This window comes from Brachyhypopomus gauderio, unplaced genomic scaffold (genome assembly GCF_052324685.1).
Source record: "Brachyhypopomus gauderio isolate BG-103 unplaced genomic scaffold, BGAUD_0.2 sc587, whole genome shotgun sequence".
In the NCBI taxonomy this organism is placed as follows: domain Eukaryota; kingdom Metazoa; phylum Chordata; class Actinopteri; order Gymnotiformes; family Hypopomidae; genus Brachyhypopomus; species Brachyhypopomus gauderio.
The window spans coordinates 35001-41502 of NW_027507408.1; the positions used below are offsets into that span (position 1 = coordinate 35001).

Genomic DNA, 6502 nt, shown 5'->3' on the forward strand with positions numbered 1-6502 from the left:
AGAGTAGGAAGAGAGTTAGTTGGGTTCTTTGTGTGTGTGTGTGTGTGTGTGTGTGTGTGTGTGTGTGTGTGTGTGTGTGTGTGTGTGTGTGTGTGTGTGTGTGGCATTCAGCCAGTACGTTGGTATGGGTCATGAATGAACAGGAAACAGAACATTGCGACAAACTGCACTTCCTGTCTGTATAGACACACAATAGCAGGAGACCTCTGTGTGTGTGTGTGTGTGTGTGTGTGTGTGTGTGTGTGTGTGTGTGTGTGTGTGTGTGTGTGTGTGTGTGTGTGTGTGTGTGTGTGTGTGCGTGTGTGTGTGCGTGTATGTGTGTGAGAGTAAGAGAGGGTAAAGCATACCTGGTTCTAAATCTTCACTTAGTAGCTGAGAGCAACTCAATTGTGGTCTATGGTTGGGGTAGTGTGTATGGTTTGGTGTAGTGTGTATGGTTGGGGTAGTGTGTATGGTTTGGTGTAGTGTGTATGGTTGGGGTAGTGTGTATGGTTGGGGTAGTGTGTATGGTTTGGTGTAGTGTGTATGGTTGGGGGTAGTGTGTATGGTTTGGTGTAGTGTGTATGGTTGGGGTAGTGTGTATGGTTGGGGTAGTGTGTATGGTTTGGTGTAGTGTGTATGGTTGGGGGTAGTGTGTATGGTTTGGTGTAGTGTGTACGGTTGGTGTAGTGTGTATGGTTGGGGTAGTGTGTATGGTTTGGTGTAGTGTGTATGGTTGGGGGTAGTGTGTATGGTTTGGTGTAGTGTGTACGGTTGGTGTAGTGTGTATGGTTGGGGTAGTGTGTATGGTTTGGTGTAGTGTGTATGGTTGGGGTAGTGTGTATGGTTGGTGTAGTGTGTATGGTTTGGTGTAGTGTGTATGGTTGGTGTAGTGTGTATGGTAGGGGTAGTGTGTATGGTTGGGGGTAGTGTGTATGGTTGGGGTAGTGTGTATGGTTGGGGTAGTGTGTATGGTTGGGGTAGTGTGTATGGTTTGGTGTAGTGTGTATGGTTGGGGTAGTGTGTATGGTTTGTGGTAGTGTGTATGGTTGGGGTAGTGTGTATGGTTTGGTGTAATGTGTATGGTTTGGTGTAATGTGTATGGTTGGGTTAGTGTGTATGGTTGGGGTAGTGTGTATGGTTTGGTGTAGTGTGTATGGTTGGGGTAGTGTGTATGGTTGGGGTAGTGTGTATGGTTTGGTGTAGTGTGTATGGTTGGGGTAGTGTGTATGGTTTGTGGTAGTGTGTATGGTTGGGGTAGTTTGTATGGTTTGGTGTAGTGTGTATGGTTGCGGGTAGTGTGTATGGTTGCGGGTAGTGTGTATGGTTGCGGGTAGTGTGTATGGTTGCGGGTAGTGTGTATGGTTTGGTGTAGTGTGTATGGTTGGTGTAGTGTGTATGGTTGGGGTCGTGTGTATGGTTTGGTGTAGTGTGTATGGTTTGGTGTAGTGTGTATGGTTGGGGTAGTGTGTATGGTTGGTGTAGTGTGTATGGTTGGTGTAGTGTGTATGGTTTGGTGTAGTGTGTATGGTTTGGTGTAATGTGTATGGTTGGTGTAGTGTGTATGGTTGGGGTAGTGTGTATGGTTGGTGTAGTGTGTATGGTTGGGGTAGTGTGTATGGTTGGGGGTAGTGTGTATGGTTGGGGTAGTGTGTATGGTTGGGGTAGTGTGTATGGTTGGTGTAGTGTGTATGGTTTGTGGTAGTGTGTATGTTTGGGGTAGTGTGTATGGTTTGGGGTAGTGTGTATGGTTGGGGTAGTGTGTATGGTTGGGGTAGTGTGTATGGTTTGGTGTAGTGTGTATGGTTTGGGGTAGTGTGTATGGTTTGGGGTAGTGTGTATGGTTGGGGTAGTGTGTATGGTTGGGGGTAGTGTGTATGGTTGGGGGTAGTGTGTATGGTTGGTGTAGTGTGTATGGTTTGGTGTAGTGTGTATGGTTGGGGTAGTGTGTATGGTTTGGTGTAGTGTGTATGGTTGGGGTAGTGTGTATGGTTGGGGTAGTGTGTATGGTACTGTGCTGTTAAAGGCAGCATCTAGTCAGTTTCACCCGGAGGGAGTGTGTGTGTGTGTGTGTGTGTGTGTGTGTGTGTGTGTGTGTGTGTGTGTGTGCGTGCGTGCGTGCGTGCGTGCGTGTGTGTGTGTGTGTGTGTGTGCGTGTGTGTGTGTGTGTGTGTGTAAAGGCCCTGTCAGCCATTACTCACGCTGCCATATCACGAGATGTTTTATAGCCACTAGTGCCTGACGAGAACACGTGTTTCACCACTAAAATGTTCACGCCACGGTGGACCGTTAATCATTACGTAAAACATGAGGTGACACCGGCACTTCAGACCCGTTTGAGACGTTTAACCCTCATTGATCAGCTTGATTACATCAGTGACTCCCACACACGATGGTTTAATTATCCACACAGGTCCAATCACTCCAGGACCACTGGGCCACATCAGGACCACCAGGCTGGACTTCAACGTGGTCATTGTGCAGCTACAATATTAGACCATGTCAAGCTGTGTCGCCTTTCACAACTTAAAACTTCGGTGCAGTGCTGGTTACTGGCACAGACTCGCCTGGAGACTCTACACAGCTAGACCCCCCCCCCCCGTGTCCCCCGTGTCCTCTGTGTCCCCCCGTGTCCTCCTGTCCCAGCTCCCACATGTTCCTCTAGGAACATCTGCACATCTCCACTAGGTGTGTCTGATCCCGGTTACTGCACTCTAAACGCTTCTAAAACGCCGGTGTACGTACGCAAACATGCCGGTACAGCCCAGCACGAGCACTGCCGTGACACCTAACGCGCACCGGGGACGCGGACGGTCCCGGACGGACGCGGACGGACGCGGACGGACCCGGACGGTGTACCGGAGCTCACCTGGTGCAGCGTGTGGTTGGGCAGCTGCGACGCCTGCATCAGCTCCGCGACCCGGCCCGCCGACAGCTCTCCGGACAGGTCCGCCTGGCACAGGGCGTGGAGCCCGGAGTAACATCTCCGCTCGCTCTCGCTCAGGGTGATGAAGGAGCCGCCGGTCGCCGCCACACACCCGGGATCCATACCGACCGCGCGCGCTCATGCGCGTGGAGCTGCCGTCGGTGCGCGAGTCACAATCAGCGATGCGTTTACACGGCCAGACCGACGGAGGGAGGCGGTCCTCCGCAGCACACACACACACACACGCAAACACACACACAACACACACACACACACACACACACAATACACGCACACACACACACAATACACATACACGCACACACACACACATATACACACACACACACACATATATACACACACATATACACACACACACATATACACACACGCACACACGAACACACACACACACGAACACACACACACACGAACACACACACACGAACACACACACACACACACACACGCACACGTGTGTGGTGTGTGTTGGGGGGGTAGTGGTACCTCCAGCAACGCCCCTATGCGCCACACCAGCTACATTTCTACATTTCTTTATGTTATTTCGGGTTCTGTGTGGTTTTATGGCCTCCACTACTCGTGTACAATACTGTGAGACATTTGACTCCAACGTAATGTGAACTCGCCCTTTAATATCACACACCGTCCCTCCGCGTTTAGTGAAGTGAGCTATAACTTACAGTTCAGCGTTTTTTAAATGATGAATTCAAACTATTGACAAAATGGACATTTCTGACGGAGGAAATGCTGCTATAATAAAACGGGCTTAGACGGAATTCAAGCATCTACCGGTTCTGACCGCGACTACAGGATTTCATGGGAATGAGACTCGTGAGGCGGTTTATGGACGCGAGCTGCCCCCTAGTGGTGGGAAATACACCTGCGCTTGAATTAGGGAATGTTCAAATTCTCTCTCTCTCTCTCTCTCTCTCTCTCTCCCACAGAGATCCCTGGGAAAGACAGAGATCCTTGTCTGACTCAGGACTCCAACAGGACCAGGTAGAAGAGACTCAGTTTCCCACAATGCACATCACCTTAGTTTTATGTACTGTATTTATTCTTTTTTCATATAATTTATCTGACCAACTAGGTCCCGGGGTCTGAATATATGTTTAAGCAGATCTGTGCTGAGTTCTTTATGTTTTTACAGTAATAATATAACCATTGGTTGGACAGTTAAAAGTGTTTAAGCTAATCAGTAGTTTTGCTGACTGTTTTACTACCAGTGTTTTTAATCTGTGAAACAGTTTAATTCAAAATGGCTCAGAGTGACTCATACAAGGTCAATTCCATCCGGTCAGGCTCGTTGTTGAAGACAAACTCAATTTAGAGTGAATTATGATCTGAATTTTAGCTTAATGACTGAACACGGCTAATTAAAGCTGAACTAATGGGGCTTAAACCGCCTGTTCTGGTGTGATAGGACTGAACAAGATGGAGGCCGACACTAACATAAATGTTAACAATTAGCTGGTGATTAGAAGCCCCATAAAAACACACTGTACAGATGATGTGATGTTGTTGGACTGACCAAGACAAAAACAAAATTGTAAGAAAAAATATATATCGTCAGATAAACAGCAGGTTGTTTCTTGGAACACACACACACACACACACACACACACACACACACACACACACACACACACACACACACTTCACCCAGTATTTACCCAAGTCCTGCAATCTCCTTTATAGTCCAGCACACAATTTGTCTGCCCCACTCGTTCTCTCTCTCCACACCTTCTCTCTCTCTCCCCCCCACCCTCTCTCTCTCTCCTACTCTCTCTTTCTCTCTTTCCATCAAACTCTCTCTCCCTCACTCTCTCTCTCCCCCACCCGTTCTCTCTCTGTGAGGTTGAAGAACACTTGTTGTACACAGTTCATTGCTTAACCATTAAGCCATTATGCCCAGCCCTCTGTGTGCTGTGTGTCCAACTTTAGTCTAACCCCCCGCCCACACACACACACACTTCCCTCTGAGCTCAGTAACATCTGTGTGACAGATTAGCACTGAAAGACAGACGGAGAGACGGAAGAGAGAAGGACCAAAGACCCAGGAGAAGAGAGAGACCCAGGAGAAGAGAGAGAGAGAGAGAGAGAGAGAGGAGAAGAGAGACCCAGCTGAAGACATGCTGGTGTGGATCGTTTGCCTGCTGACTGCAGCTCCAGTGCTAGCTGACAACCGGTGCAGTAAAGGTAAGAGAGACCCACACCGGTGCAGTGGAGGTAAGAGAGACCCCTCACCTGTGCAGTGAAGTTAAGAGAGACCCCACACCTGTGCAGTGAAGGTAAGAGAGACCCCACATCTGTGCAGTGGAGGTAAAAGAGACCCCACACCTGTGCAGTGGAAGTAAGAGAGACCCCACACCTGTGCAGTGGAGGTAAGAGAGACCCCTCACCTGTGCAGTGGAGGTAAGAGAGACCTCACACCTGTGCAGTGAAGGTAAGAGAGACCCCACACCTGTGCAGTGAAGTTAAGAGAGACCCCACATCTGTGCAGTGAAGGTAAGATACACCCCACACCTGTGCAGTGGAGGTAAGGGAGAACCCACACCTGTGCAGTGGAGGTAAGAGAGACCCCACACCTGTGCAGTGGAGGTAAGAGAGACCCCTCACCTGTGCAGTGAAGGTAAGAGAGACCCCTCACCTGTGCAGTGAAGTTAAGAGAGACCCCACACCTGTGCAGTGGAGGTAAGAGAGACCCCTCACCTGTGCAGTGAAGGTAAGAGGGACCCCACACCTGTGCAGTGAAGTTAAGAGAGACCCCACACCTGTGCAGTGGAAGTAAGAGAGACCCCACACCTGTGCAGTGAAGGTAAGAGAGACCCCACACCTGTGCAGTGGAGGTAAGAGAGACCCCTCACCTGTGCAGTGAAGTTAAGAGAGACCCCACACCTGTGAAGTGATGGTAAGAGAGAACCCACACCTGTGCAGTGGAGGTAAGAGAGACCCCACACCTGTGCAGTGAAGTTAAGAGAGACCCCACACCTGTGCAGTGGAGGTAAAAGAGACCCCACACCTGTGCAGTGAAGGTAAGATACACCCCACACCTGTGCAGTGGAGGTAAGGGAGAACCCACACCTGTGCAGTGGAGGTAAGAGAGACCCCACACCTGTGCAGTGGAGGTAAGGGAGAACCCACACCTGTGCAGTGGAGGTAAGAGAGACCCCACACCTGTGCAGTGGAGGTAAGAGAGACCCCTCACCTGTGCAGTGAAGGTAAGAGAGACCCCTCACCTGTGCAGTGAAGTTAAGAGAGACCCCACACCTGTGCAGTGAAGGTAAGAGAGACCCCACACCTGTGCAGTGAAGTTAAGAGAGACCCCACACCTGTGCAGTGGAAGTAAGAGAGACCCCACACCTGTGCAGTGAAGGTAAGAGAGACCCCTCACCTGTGCAGTGAAGGTAAGAGAGACCCCACACCTGTGCAGTGGAGGTAAGAGAGACCCCTCACCTGTGCAGTGAAGGTAAGAGAGACCCCACACCTGTGCAGTGGAGGTAAGAGAGACCCCTCACCTGTGCAGTGGAGGTAAGAGAGACCCCTCACCTGTGCAGTGAAGGTAAGAGAGAC

The 6502-nt window shown here is 50.0% G+C and overlaps 1 pseudogene across 1 annotated transcript in view; it reads right to left on the bottom strand.

The window, feature by feature from the left end:
- The window catches only part of LOC143506879 (ralBP1-associated Eps domain-containing protein 2-like), a 31996-nt pseudogene extending 28693 nt beyond the window's left edge, over positions 1-3303 (bottom strand). The window contains exon 1 of the transcript XR_013128532.1: positions 2849-3303. The product of XR_013128532.1 is annotated as a ralBP1-associated Eps domain-containing protein 2-like (transcript). The remainder of the gene's footprint in view (positions 1-2848) is intronic.
- Between the last annotated feature and the right edge of the window lie 3199 nt (positions 3304-6502).